The 14,861-nt window shown below is 51.8% G+C and overlaps 1 protein-coding gene across 1 annotated transcript in view; it reads left to right on the top strand.

The window, feature by feature from the left end:
- Positions 1-14,861, top strand: part of NECTIN1 (nectin cell adhesion molecule 1) — a 157,442-nt gene that overhangs the window by 100,540 nt on the left and 42,041 nt on the right. The window lies entirely within an intron of this gene.

Here is a 14,861-nt window from a genome sequence, read left to right as displayed (position 1 = left end):
AGTGGGCTAAACATCCCCCAAGTTGGTTTCCTGCAGATGGGTTGGACTGCAGTGTCCAGCATCCCCCAGCTAGCCCATCATGACTGGAGTGACTAGCTTGGGGAAGGCAGCCGTCAGCCTTACAACACATACATGAAGCATTCCTCTTTTTCTCCACAGCCTGAAATCAGGCAAGGTTGTGATCCACATGCCTCCAGTGCCTCCGTCTGCCTGTCTACATGCTTCCCACAGCATCAGGTTCACCCCGGGTTGCAGGCTTTGGGGCTGGGCACCTATTTGTTCCCCTCAGCCTTTCTGGTGATGGCCAAAGTTGGGAGGTGCATCTTGTTGTGCAGTGGGTGAAGTGTCTCGTATGGGCCGTAGCAGGGGCTGAGCAAGAGAGAGGATAAGAGAGAGCCTGGCTAAGATGATGAGTAATTCATGAGCAGCAGAGGTGAAGTGTGGGGCAGCAGTGCTCAGGCGGAAGATGACCCCAAGTGGGGGGGCTGTATCTTTCCCTCTGCATTGCTCCCTCTGGGGGGATGCCTCGGAAATGGCCCCAGAGAGGAATAGGATCCCAGGAGAAGGAAAAGGCTAAAACCATGGGGCGGGGAGGGTTCAAGCAAAAGTGGCTTTGCAGGTGAGAACGTGCCTGGTGCACCCCACCGTCTGAGATTCAAAGGGGTCCTTGGAGGCCGTGCAGTCCTACTCCTTGCCCAGCACAGGAAATGATACCGAGGAGCATGACAGTGCAGTCTTCACAGGGAAGCTCAGCAGTTTGGGGTGCTGCTCTTAGGGGACCCCTTTCCAAAGGAGGGACTTTGGAGGGCCATGTCTGTCTGGTAACAAAGGAAGGCAGGCTGTGTAAGGGAACGGCGCTCTTTAAAGTCTCCTCCCCGTCAAGAGTTGGGAATGCAAAGCTGGTCTCCACTGCCACCACGTGGTGGTGTTGAGAATGTTCCTTTTTAATAACCCTCCTTTCCATCGGTTGTCCTGCTGATTTCCAGTGAAAATCCCCTTCCTTGTTTGTGTCCTTTCCTCTTTCTCTTCTTCCACCCTGCCCCATCCCCTACCCAGTCTAACTTGGAGCTGCTCGTTATTTTATTTCTGAGCTGATGCTCCTGGGATTCCACACTTGGGTCAGTGAACAGCAAACACAGTGATGTTGCCAGATTCCCAGCTTCCTGAAGTTCCTGTGCCCTTATAGCAGCCTCCCCGACTTTGCAGCAATTTAGCAGGCAAAGGTTTTTCCCGTAGAAGGAACAGGAAACATAATTAATCCTGTAATTATGAGTGACTGGCTGCTGTTTATCTGTCCAAAAGGGAGCAAGGCCAGTAGGAAGGTGGGAAATGGAGAGGTTCCTTGATGCACAGGTCACATCCACCTCACAACTAAGGGGAGAGAAGTGTCATGGCAACTACTGTAGGTGCTACAGGGCACACAAGTGCCAGGGGATTGTGTGAAAACAAGCAGCATCACATCCTCCTGTTCTGCTGTTGAGTTGCTAATAGTGGGAAATGCAGTTGCAGAAGAGGGTGGGAAGAGGTTGGTCCAAAGATCTTCTCTACCTTGGCATCACCCACCTGGAAGCCCCCTGGGACATAGGCAGGTTCACTCAGTGAGATGCTTCCCATGTACCACCCTCAGACTCCCTCCTGCCCCAGTGAGGTCCTTTCTCCTCCCTGCATGAGCATCTTCCTGGTCAGTGACAGCCCTTAGGCAGCTGCCTGGAAATACGTTTCCCACCTGGAGTTCTTGGGAGCCCAGCTCAGATCCTGGCCATGATACCAGGGCTGGGCTCCAGAACAGGTGAGGAAGTAGAGGCAAGGGTGTCTCTGAGCATCATGCGGAGCACTCTTTCCTCACTACTAAGCAACCACAGTCCCATACCTGTGGGGTTTGGAAGGCAGGCTGCCTAGACAACAGTGCGTCTTTCAGATGGGTCCAGTCACAGGCACGATGTTGGTGTGGCGTTGATGTTTTTACTGCTGCTGTTACTTTTGTTATTGCGGCCTCAACTTCCACTGGGGGTGTTTGAGTGGAATAGTTGCAGCTTGACATTTGAAGCGGGGAGCCTGGTGGCTGGCTGGCTGGCTGGCTGGCTTTTAGTTGTCTGATGCATGTGAGTCTGGGGTTGCCAGTGGTGGGTTTGAGGATATGTCTTGGGTGCACCAGAGGAAAGAGGACGCTTCTCGGCTCCTTGCCATTCCTCCTCTGCCTTTCTTTTCCTGTCTTTTTCTGTTTGCTTGGGGCAATTTATGGTGATGGATATATCATTGGCCCAGTGCCAAGCGCCCATCTCTTAGTCCTGAGCTCCTGCAAGGGTGACCTTGGCAGTCCGCCCTCTCCCGCTCCTTTTGAGGGAGGGGGCTCATTTTTCCATTTTGTGGAAGGAAAAAACCAATACTGCTGCTGGCTGTTCTGCAAAGAGGCTGGATGGGGTCTGATGCTTCCACAAGATGCAGATTGGGAGGAGGGGTGCTGCGAAATCCCAAACACTGAAAGAGAAGCATAAACATCGTGCTCGCTCCTAATGTTGTCATTTGGCTCCATCCCAGGAAAGGGGGTGGACAGCAGATCGAAGACAGGCCCAGATTAAGTCCTTGTCCCGTACTGCACAAGTTGCTTGCAGAATTTGCTGCCACGTGATGTGTTGATGGCCGGTGTCTTTGGTGACTTTAGAAGGGAATCCAAGAAATCCAGGGGGGCAGGAGGATGGAGGGCTCAGGACTCTTCACGACAGTGGGAACAAATCCCTGGAACCACTCAGCAGTGCGCCTCGAAGCACCGGCTGTTGCAAAGGAGACGCTGCACACAAGCATCTCCCATTTCAGTAATATTTATAGAGGCCGCATCTTTCCTAATTCCAGAAGCGAGGTGAGCTGGGTGCATGGAGTTTGGCTTTAGTGCATGCAGGCATCCTACTAAATAGTAAAAGCTACCTGACAGAACCTTCATGACTAATTTCCTTCGTGCTGATCTGATTCATTAAATCACCACCAGTCAGAACCCTTTCAAGACCCTCTCAGGTATTCCCAGGATGGTGTTGGGCATGACCCAAAGGAGGAGCGGCCCAGTGCACTCCCTCCCCTCCTGCAGGTCATAGCACATCTTCGGCAGATGTTCCACATGGGTGCCTGATTCACACAATCTCTTTCCACCATCACCGTTTCAAAGGAGAATGACAAGCACATGGTGTGGGTCTCTCAGACATAATGCCGGCAGCTTAGGCTGGGAGAGAGACCTCCTCTGATCTATTGTCCGAGATCGCTTGATGTCTTCCTGGCAAGCTCGCACCTACCGCAGCTTGCAGGTTTCTGCCACCCACGGGCCCGGCGGCATCCTTCTCACCGTGCCCACCCATTGCCCTCGGGAAGCCCAGAAGCAGGAGGACATGAGGGCGATAGGCGAGACGGACAGCTGGACAAAATGGCGCATGGGGTGGAGAAAGTGGGGGAGGAGGCATCTTTCTCCCTCTCCCCTAATTTGAGAATCCAAAGGGACCATCTGAAGAAGTGGGGTGGTGGGGAGCTTGGAACAAGATAAAAGGAAGGGCTTCCATGCAGTTCTGTGGGATTCACTTCTGCAAGGTGACGTGACAGCCACCAATTTGGCCGCCTTTAAAAGGGGACTGGACAAATTCTTCTACCTTCCCATGTTGCCATCAGGCAACTGACTGCACAATGGCAATTTTGAAATGCGGTGTTGCATTGAGGCTTCTTGGCTTCTCCCAGTATTGTCTTCACGTTGCCATGTACCTAGGCACAAAATCTCAGTTCTGGGGGCCCCCAGAGACTGGTGGATATCAGCAAAGGTTGAACTCGAGTGTCGTCAGCCGTCAAATATTCTGTGAATATTCGGCACATACTTCGAGTGATTCAGAGAACATCTGGAGGAACTCTGGTGTCAAAATTTGTGAAGGGAACAAAGTGTATTTCGGCTCTGAGCCCCCCAGCAGTATCTGGAACCATCTCAAGGAGAACATGCTCGTGCCGTCCAGAGCGGTGGTGCCGACCGTCCGCGTGGGTGGTTCCGTCTGGGGTACCAGGCTTAGTCAGGACACAACTGCTTGGGCTGGTTGGGGGACCGCGGCCCTTTGGCAGCGGCCTGTGTGTGAGACCAAGGCGGAGAGGCCCCACGCCATGCCGGTCCCGCCCCGAGGTTTCCGCAGGCAGGCACAGACTGCCCTCCCTCGATTTTTCCCTCCCCTTTTCCTGCTCCTCATCTCCCCTCCCGTTTTTTATTTTCTTTTGTTTTACTTCGTAAAGCATGATGCCGCACAGACTGACGCTTGTTTCCCCCTTCCATCTGTCTTTTCCTACCCAGAATTCCCCTACACCCCGTCTCCACCGGGCACGTCCGTGGCGCAGTCAACCATCCCCACCGCCGTGATTGGGGGCGTGGTGGGCGGAGTCTCGTTGGTCGTGGCCGTGGCCGTGGTAGTCCTGGTGGTGCTCCGCCACCGGCGCCACACCTTCAAGGGCGACTACAGCACCAAGAAGCACGTCTATGGCAACGGGTACAGCAAGGCGGGCATCCCCCAGCACCACCCGCCCATGGCCCAGAACCTCCAGTACCCTGACGACTCGGACGACGAGAAGAAGGCCGGCCCGCTGGGGGGAGACAGCTACGAGGACGAGGACGAGGACCGGGCCGGAGGGGGCCGCAAGCTGGGAGGAGGCCCCAGCAAGTACGAAGATGACTCCAAGCGGCCGTACTTCACCGTGGACGAGGGCGAGGCCCGCTCCGAGCCCTACGACGAAAGGACACTCGGTTTCCAGTATGACCCCGAGCAACTGGACATAGCCGACAACATGGTCTCCCAGAACGATGGATCGTTCATTTCCAAAAAGGAGTGGTATGTGTAGCTTGCTCCACCCCGCCCCCTGCCCCCCACCGCCTGCCTGCCACACGCGCCCCGCGGCCCAGGACTCGCAGCGGCGCCGCACGGCCCCCGGGTCCTCCCACACGCCGCCCCGCGGCCCCACACGCGCCTGCAAGGGGCGTCCCGTGCCGAGACTTTTGCCACGAGAAAGAGAAACTGCTGCTTGTTCAGAGGCGACGCGGAAAAGGCCTGGTGGGTGGGCTGGTTGCTTGGCTTCTCGCTATATTTTGGGAGGGGGGTTGGGCGAGGGAGGGGAGTATTTCTCTTGGCCCCCCTCTTGATTTCACCCACTGATTTTTGTCCCCTACAGTGTTGTTTGTACTGATCCGTGGCTTTGGTGTTGCAACCCTTTCCTTTCATGACTACTGCTATGGTCTGCCAGTCCTCCGCCCTTCCCCACAACCCTCGTTTGTGTCTTAAGGTGTCCTTTCATCAGCCTTTGGGTTTCTCTTCCCTTTGCCCACCCAGCCGACCCACAAACACTGGAATCTGGATGACGGCCTAGCATGATGCAGGGGAGGGGGCCAAAGACACGCCAGTGGACTTTGGAGGGGTGGGGGGCGCGGAACCAGAAAGCACAAAAGCTCAGAGAGGGGATGAATGAATCGCCACTCTCGGCCGGGCTGCATATCTCTATTTGTAACTATCTTTGCTCTGCATTTCGGGTGTCACTTCCCACAAAGCACCTGTGGTGGGAAGTCGAAATCCACTTGCCTTTTCGTTTTGCATTTGTCTTTCCTTTTCCTTTTTACAAATGAGACAGAATGCATCACGAATGACCTTATCGTCACGCAAACAACTGTGAAAGTAATCCAGGACAGTGCATGATACGCAGGGGGGAGCAGGCAAGCGTATGGACTTTCTTCCTGTGGTTTTGTTTCCTTAATTATTATTTGAAGTGGGGTGGGATGGGATGGGATGGGGCTGGGGGGAAGCCCACCATTCCGAGCATGGCCCAACCATACCATGATTCTTTTGCGTGCTTTCCAAGTTCCTTTCCTCCACGGAAAGGGGCTAACGCAGTCATTCGTCACCATTGTAGGGCCACGTCTCCTCTTGGAGCCAACGTCCCTGCTCCTGATGGCCAAGGGGGACCTCAGTGCTCCATTCATTGCCTCCTGTCTCCACCTTTTGCTGCATGTGACCATGCATCAGTGGTCAAGGCCGGAAAAGGGGTGGCACCCTTTTACTCCCACGTGCTTGGGGTTCATTCCTGGAAGACCACAAGCAGGAGAGCATCAGGGCATTTGCTCTGCTGGAGGACATTGCAAGTTCAGCCTTGGCATTTGCAGCTAAGGGGCTCCAGGTAGGCAGCACTTGAGCGGAGAAGAAGAGTAACCCTCCGCGCTGCTTCTGATCCTAGCAGCAGGCATGGGGCGGAATGCCCCGGAGATCTGCAAAAGCTTCCGTCACCCCAAACGGAAAGCATTTGATGTGGAGGGAGCCCCTCTACTCCGCTCCACAGTCAGCCTTCGAGTGTGTAGTCACTTTGAGAGAACTCCAGTGTCTGGCCCATATGTGTGAACTGGACCTCCAGGATGCGCATAGCCTAAGAGGAATAGGAGAGTGGCTGTGTGGTCTTCACACTCACCCAGAGACTGTCCTGGGCTATGTAGAATTACAGCCAACCACTGATCATTTGGGGGTTTACGAGCATATCTGCAGTCCCCCGCCCCACGCCATTCTAAAGGGCTGATATTCCTCTCCTAAGCTACTGGATGTAGCTGCTTTCAGCTGCACAGTGCTGCTGTTTGGGGCCCCTTTTTTCTATGGGGCCATATCCTCTATGGGAAACAACCCCCAAAAGCTTCTCTGGCTTGGGATGCAGCCCCCGGGCCTGGAGCGATTCCACCGGCTTGCTTCAGTGACTGGGACCAGACTGAGGAGACCCACCCTTAGCTGCCTTGCTCAGCGCTTGGCTTGGCAGAGCTTAACTTTAGCAGCCCTGTGACCCTATCCAGACTCTGGCCGTCTGGCCAATGTTTGTGCAGTGCTGCAGTGCACAGACAGCTTGAACTGAATGCAGGGAGAGTGTGGCAGGCCTCATTTCTGGGGACAGGGCAATGCTGAAGACCCTCCTGCGTAGCACATCTTGAGAACGGCAGGGGCAAATTCAGGACACCGAGTGATCATGGCAAAATGAGTTTCCAACATTCTGTATTTGGGGAGCCAAATTCCACCCATGCTAATAAATTACAGTTCTGTTTGCATACATACACGTAGGTCTGCATGTCTGACTTCTTGGACTCAAGTTTTGAAATGGTTTGGCTTTGGGAGTGGTGAGTCGACTGCTGCAGGAGGAGTTCCATGGGGAAGGCAGAGAGGGGAACCGTAATAAGATCTAGAAACTTGAGCCCAGCTTAGGTGTTCGGTATCCATGGGTATTGGATGCACATAACCCAGAGGGGGAGCTCATGCCACCGTGTATATTCAATATCCCCAGATAGTATTTTCCTTTAATGAAAACCGATGCACTAGGATCCTAAAGGTAACCCCCAGACAACAGATTTCCATGACTGCATCTCGGGTTGAAATCACAAAGTCACAGAGTGTTGAAATCACGACGTCTGGGTGGAAATGGCACTTCAGGAACCCAGACGAGGAAAATGAAGAAGGCTTTCTATGCGAAAACCCAGTCCAATTCACTAGCTCCAGGGGAGCTGCCCAACAGACTTCACTGGTTCTTTGCTCTCTCCAAAGAGAGCCCTGGGAATTGCCATTCTTCATGGAAAACCCAGAGGTTGCTCAGTGCGTGCAGGCACCCAGACAACCGGAGTTCTGAGATTCTTTCAGAGAAAACAGCCCTGGATAGACTGGCATTTGGTGTGATAAAGGCTGACTCTGTAACAGCTGCAGAACCCGATGGTCATGTTTCCTCTTGCCCAACTGCTTGTATTCCAGGGTTTCTCCGCTTTTGCACAGTCTCTCCATCTGCTTTTAAGAGGTCGAGTGCCTCTCCTAAGGCTTCCTTGATGGCTGTGGGAGCTTTAAGCTGAAGGATGCTGCTATTTTGGACCTGCCCTTTGCCCCTCATTCATACCCACCACTGGAGTGTGGCTTTCTCCACCCTAGACTTCAGCCCTTGGCTGAAAGTGGCCCGGGGCACAGATATTCTCCGCCGTAGCTTGTGATGGTAAGAAACACAAACAGAGGCTATCTGGTCACACAAAGGACCTCCCACTCCATCTTTGGCCTCGAGAGGGTGCTGAATTCATCTCCCATCATCCCTGCCCATGTGGCAAGGGTGATGGCAATTGTAGGGCATGCTAGCCAAGGTTTGGAAAGACTGACCTTTCTGTGGTGGTGAAACCAGTGCTTGTGGGAGCGGGGGAAAGGCAGAGCTGGAAAGCGGGAGATGTCCTGCCCTGTCATTCCCTAGCAACTGGGACTCAAAGCTACACTGCCCCTGAATATTGAAGATTGCTTGTGACTCATGCAAAGGGGTAGGACTGCCCTTTGTATGCAACCTTCCCCAGCAGTGCTTGGCCAGGCAGTGAATATCCTGCATGGAAATCCATCACACTTACCCAGGGACTCTGTTCTTTTAATTCAGGAGTGGGGAAGCTTTTTCAAGCCTCTGTCCTGACAGAGCTCTCCCAGGATGCAGGGGAACAAAGACAAGTGAGGCAGGGCCTGCATTACCAATGATGCCAGCATATGCGCCACTCAAGTTCTTGCTTAAGTCCTGGAAAGAATCCCCAAGCTTTTTGAATGTAGGGACTGCAGGAAAGGTGGAGAAGGGGGGCTGCTCAGGAGGAAGGATATGGCCTGGTGGGGAGCCCTGGGATTGGGAACTCAGATTTGGGGTCCAGGCCTGCAGCTTTGCACCCCTTCCTGCCAACATCTCCCTGCACTTCCCTCCCAGCTGGAGAAAACAAGACTGCAGGGTCACAATGGGTGCAAAGCCGCCATGTCTGTCCGGCAGGCGCGTAGCCTTGTGCAGCAGAAAATTCGTCCTGCATCAGGTGGCCCTGCATCAAATGTGGGATCCTTCCAGAGCCCCACTTCGTGGAGCTAAATGAGTCGCAGTTCATCTCTAGTGTGAAATGAAACATCTGCAGAAAATTTGCAGTTTGCTCAAAAGCCGGATACAACAGATTCACCCATCCCTGACTCGTGGCTGGGCCTCCCTGTGCTCACTCACATTCGTAGCCCCTCTTGAAAATATTATGAATCTTTCTAAAACTTATATTGACTACTTGTAGAACTGTTAGAGGCATTTTGCCTGGCCGGAAGACCCCTCCAAACCCACCTCAAACTTTACCTGTAGCAGAATTGAGTGGCAGCTCAAAATTTGGCAGAGTTACGGCTGAGTTGAAATGGCCCCATCAGGAGCAGCACCCTGTTCACTGATACAAAATGGCGGTGGGTGGGTCATGTGGACTAGTCTCATGGGGAGAAATTGAAGGTGGGCAATCTGAGGGTGACGTCTCCCTCTGGCATGGTGTGTTCTGTTCCCTGCAGACACTGTTTCTTCTGCCCCACTCCCGGAAGGCCACTGAGAGGGGCTCAGAAGTGCTTCCACTCTGACTTCCGAACACAGCCTCATCGTGTTATAGTACTATTCTGGAGCACTTCCAAGTGAGGGCAATGCTTCTTGCCCTTTCTCTGAACAGGCTTTTGGGATTTACCTAAGCAGCTGCCATCCAAGGGGAGAAGTGCAATTCTGTCCCTGCAGGAGTAGGGCAAGCTGGTTTGGAAAGCCCTCCCTGACCTGACCCGGAGCCACACGCCCCATTGAGCTAACCCTGCCCTTGGCTCTTTTCCTGGAAGGGATCTAGCTCGCCTGTCTCTGCTTTAGGCTGCAAACCAGCCCTTTTATATGTGATCAGACCATGCAGCAACTCAGCCCAAACTAGTCAGAGGTCGCTGGCCAGGGTCAGCCAAATTTGGAAGGTGCTTTCAGAGGGAGCTGGCGGTGATGCTGCACAGTGATCTTTCTCAGCCTGGCATCATGCAGATGTCTTGGACTGCAGCTCCCATCATTCCCAGCCACCATGGGCACAGGGAATGATGGGTGTTTCCATCTGGTTCATCTGCAGGGCAAAGGAAGAGGCATCCTGATTTGTGATGTAGACACCACTCCACAGGGCTCGCCAGCCTGCTTCACTCAAGGCGTCAAAAGAAAGGGGTGGGTCATGCGAGGGCAGCAATAGTCCTGCGAGGCTGCAGGTTGCTCTCCCTTGCTCTCCCAGCCAGTGGCCTTTCTTCGTCTATGAAGAAGCGGGAGATGCAATAGACACAATAGAGATACCATGCACAGACCTGGGGCTATGCTGAAAAATAATGGCGTGCCAAGGAGGTAGGAAAAGTCTGGCCGGGCCAGACCAAAGTGCCAGGTAAGGCAGACTGCTGTTTCCAGCAGTGATCAGCTGGATGCTGCCAGAAGCTGCGTGAGCAGCGCTTGAAGGCTGGAGCCTGCCCTTAGCATCTGGTATGCAAAGCTCAGGGGTAGACTCTCCCCTTTCTTGGAGGTTCCATTGAGCTACTGTGGCTAACAGCTATTAGTAGACCTACACTCCACATTTTGGGGAAGCTCCTGTCCACTTCCAGAAGTGCTTTTCTGTCTCAATCAATATGGCATCCCTCCTAAAACTGGAGGAGGGGAAAGCCAGCTTCCTTCTGGACAAGCTTGCCCTCACCCCCATTCTTTGGCACCCAGCAAACAGAAAGCCCTTGTGTTGCAAACCAGATCGAATCCAGTTTAAGCAAAACATGGCAGGTGCTTTCCTGCTGGGATTTATGTCTGGGATTTATCCACTGCAATTTGCCGTAGCAATTTGATTTTCCTTATTTAATTATAAAAGTGATTTTCTTAGCTCTGCTCCTTTTGAATCATTTTTATTCAGTGGGTTTAAAAAGAAAGCAAGATACTGGAGATGTGGAGGTTTCCTCTAGGAAAACAATCACAGACGTAGAGTTGGGTTTGACTGCAGCGTGAGACACTCTTGGGGTTTGAAGGAGCTCTTCTGATTTTGAAGGGGGGCCCTCCTTAATCATTTGGGTTGAATCAGACAGAATTGGGGAAGGGGGACTGGGAAGGGGGGGCTTCCAAGAATTATTTGATTGTGCAAAAGACTGTCTGCAAGAATGGAGATGGGTGGATGGGGTGGCACTTCTGACCCCTGTAAATTTAGTCAGGACAAATCACTAGGACCAAGCTAAAGAAGTGGAGTTTGGAGAGGGGTGAGAGAGAGAGAGGCAAGCAGAAAGGAAGCATCTGAAGGGATTTTTTTCAAAAATTTCCAAAATTCCCTGGGGGTTTAGAGGGGCTTTTTCTGCCTTTCCCCCAACAGTTCACAACTCCAGGGCCAGTCAGGACAATGGGCAGGCATACCAGAATCTAAGCATTCCATCCTGGAGGGCAGTAGCCCAGACTGGCTGCAGGCATCGGGCGGCCCTTGGGCAAGATGCCCTCCATGGCCTGCCTCTCTCTGTGAGCCAGTCTGCTCACCTCCTTGGTCTCCAGATCCTCTCGCTTTCCCTGCTCACGACCACCACCTTGGTTGCGCGGCAGACAGCGAGGTCCTTCTACTCACCACCATCACCACCGCCACCGCTCTCCAGACCCGAGCCAAAGCAGGTGCTCACAGAGTTGGAGAGCAGGCACGTCCCCCGCAGTCTTGCCAGTGGGCCCTGCTTGGGCTGTGGAACCTTGGCAGGTACCTAGTCATGACTACCTTGGACAGTGACTTGCTTGAGGACCATGGTGAGCAAAGAAGGCAGCCACTGACCTTCTGGCCTGGCTCCTCAAGTGTCTACCAGAACTGGCCAGTCCAGAGGCCCCAGACAGCCTACTAGTCACTGGGAGCCATGCACTTGAAACTGGGAACCACTAAGCCCTCTTCTGCCCCTGGATAGGGCCCCAGACCCGAGCCCTTCGGTCCCAAGCTGGCTTGGTGGGGTCTAAGCCTTAGATGTTGGTTTCAACCGAGACCTCCATGAAGCTGGCGGGACCAGGGGCATTGCTTACTCTTGCTGAATGAACCCAAAGTACAAGGGTGTGGTTTTTGTCCACATGGTGCTAAAATAGGTCAGTGGGGTTTTTATTTGCTAGCACATTCCGAGGATTTTCTCTCCAAAGTGAATGTATCTGCAATGGCTTTTGGGGTGAGAAATCCAACCCGTGTAAATAGATGTCCGAGGGGATGGAGCGCACACCAGATAAACACCTGGATGGTTCTTTTGTCTTTTTTTCTTTTTTCCTTTCCGTTTTTTTAATCCAAAGGGTTTCCTCAACTCCACTGGCTGTATCACATCTTTTCTCCTCTCCCCGCACCCTACACTGTAATGATCATTGTGGCATAAGATAAATAAAATCATTCAACAAATCTTTTTTTTTCCTTTTGATAATCTGTGTTGTAAGTGCTTTTTGTAAAAAGAAAAAAGAGAGCGAGAGGAAGAGCGAAGAATATTATGAATAATGTAATGGACTGCAATGGCTTTGTTTTTGTTTGTCTGTTTTGTTTTTATTTGTTCCCATTCTTTGTAATAACTTTTTTTGTTGTTGTTTGGGGCGAATTGGAGGATTTTCATTTGGAGGAAGTAATTGCTTCACCTTCTTTTACTTGTATAAAATTTTAAAGAGAGAGAGAGAGAGAAATAGTGGTTCAACTGTCGAAAGAAATGTACTTTTTTATAAATAAAGAATTTTAAAACAAGGAAGCAAAAGCAGCTGTGTCTCCCTCATTTGGAAGCCTGGAATGACCTCCCGGAAGCTGATGGGATCCATATTGCTGGAGGAACTATCTACCCACTGGGGAATGGAGAGAGGGCGGCACTGGGGCCAGGGGCTGGATGCCTCTCGTATGGCTGCCTGCCCCACAGTCTCCATCGCCCCACTGAGAGCCAGCCCAACATACCAGGCGTGGGACTCACTCATTATGGTGCATCACAGCCATTTGGGAGGGAAGCGGGAAGAAACCCCCTTTTTCTTGCTCTTCTGGATCTCCCCTCGGCTTAGGACAGAGCCATGGGGCACACCCCCTTCAGCTCTTCCCAAGCCTTTTGCAGCCGCTCTGCAGCAGCACCTCTTCACCGCAGGGAAGCAGCTCCCCTTTCGGCCCAAGGGCCAAACTGCATTTCAGGCACGCTCACAGGGGCGGTGGACTGGCAATGGGTGGGGCTGAAAGCTAAAGGGGAAGGGGCATCCCCTCCCCAAAAAAATCTCTGCCTATGTCCAGCTGCCAGTCCCTAGGCCTCAGGAGAGGCAGCTCAGCCTTTCCACATGGGGGGAAACCACAAATCTCTGGAAGAACCAATCGGGCACTGGCTGGGGTGGTGCCAGAGGGAGATGGCACGACCTTCTGGGGTGAGCCTGACATTTTGCCAGTTCGCAGGTGACCATTTCCCAGTGGACAGGACGTCTGTGTCACCTTTACCAACTTTGCAGCTCTCACCCACATTCCCCTTTTCCTTCTGCATGCCAGTGGCACAGGGGTTCTCTTCCGGAGAGCCTTTAGGCCCTCTTGCAGCACCTCTCCCGATGTGATGCCTGCTCCACCACCAGAAAACGGGTGGCAAAGCTGCTTCTACCCCTCATCTGCACATCCCCGATTCGTCACAGGGTCTTGCCACATGGTTGGGGCTGTGAGACCGCACCACCTTGCCAAAACTGCCCCCTGGGCCCCCGACACACAAGGGCCACCCACAGCAGGTCCTTTCCATGCAGCTCCTTGTACAAACAGTCATTTGGTTGGCTGGCATTTATAAACAAAAAAGCCTACTTTTGGTTGTATATCCTGGACATTTTTTTATTTTTAAATGCTAGTCTAAGCCACTTTTGAACCTGGACTCAGCCTGGCACATACTGCAAACCATCTTTGAGGAATGTTGCCAATTTTAGTTCCCATTCCTTATCTCAAAATTGCTCTGCTGGTTTGTTTGTTTCTTTGTTTGCTTGCTTGTTTGTTTCTAGACTGCTCAATAGCTGATAGTCTCTCTTTGGTTCTGAACAATTAAGCCGTAACTTCCAGATTCCACTTTAGATGAAACTAAGTAGCACCTTCAGAGTGTACAAGACTGCTTAAGAAATAGCATCAATCATTTTAAAAAGAAAAAAAAACTATCGAAAAGAAAAAAAAAACTATTGTTCAAAGGACCTCTAAATCCCCACGTTCACTTTCTCCATCCTATGCAAAACATGCCTATCTATGCATACGGAAAAATAAATTTATCCATTTCCATCCTCTTAGTTTTTCATGTCCTCCAAACATTTGGCTGCTTCCAAACTTAGAGAATTTCTCATGAAAATCTATGCATATTTTTGAGTGCATTTCTTCTAGTATCTACATATTTGTATGACATTTTGCCTAGTATACATATTTTTGCAAGCCATGTCCTAAGAGAAAGTCTTCCCCAAATATATGCATTTTTGCATGCATTTTTTTTCATTAGAGAACGTGTGGCTTTTGAAGGATAACTGTGCTTCCATTTGTGTATTAGTCCAGGAAAAAGGAGCTGAATTCCAATTGAAATGTGAATATCTGGTATGAGTAACTTTCCCATCCCTACTGACAGCTCAGGGAGTGTATCCTTCTCTCCTTTTACCAGCTGACTCAGAAAGAGTTAAGGACCACTCAGACCATGATCTTCCACCAGAGCGCTTTTTTGCAGCCACCACTGACCGCAGGGATGTGTCGCCAAGATCCCTGGCCCAGCCAGAAGCGAAGACATGGCCCTGTGAATTCCAGCTCTGGGCCTGTCATCCCAGGCTGCCCTTGCGGGGGAGGGAAATAGATGGGCAGGGAGCAATGGAGTGTCCCAGATGATGGATTTGGCTTCAAGTACAATGCATTTGTTTATTGATTTCTGCACGGATCACACTTATATCCTGCTTTCCCACCACAAATGGTACTCAAAGCAGCGAGCAGCAGAAAAATACCAGGTTAAAAAGCAGTCAAAAGGCCAAAGCTCATCAGGGGCAAACAAATGGATAGAATTTAAGAATAAACCACATTCACCAGTTAAATCCTGTGTCAGCAATCTGACACATTA

The sequence above is a fragment of the Varanus komodoensis genome, unplaced genomic scaffold, assembly GCF_004798865.1.
Source record: "Varanus komodoensis strain SLA01 unplaced genomic scaffold, ASM479886v1 scaffold35, whole genome shotgun sequence".
NCBI lineage: Eukaryota > Metazoa > Chordata > Lepidosauria > Squamata > Varanidae > Varanus > Varanus komodoensis.
Note: the sequence above shows the minus strand (reverse complement) of the source record. Positions and strands in the feature narration are given on the sequence as shown.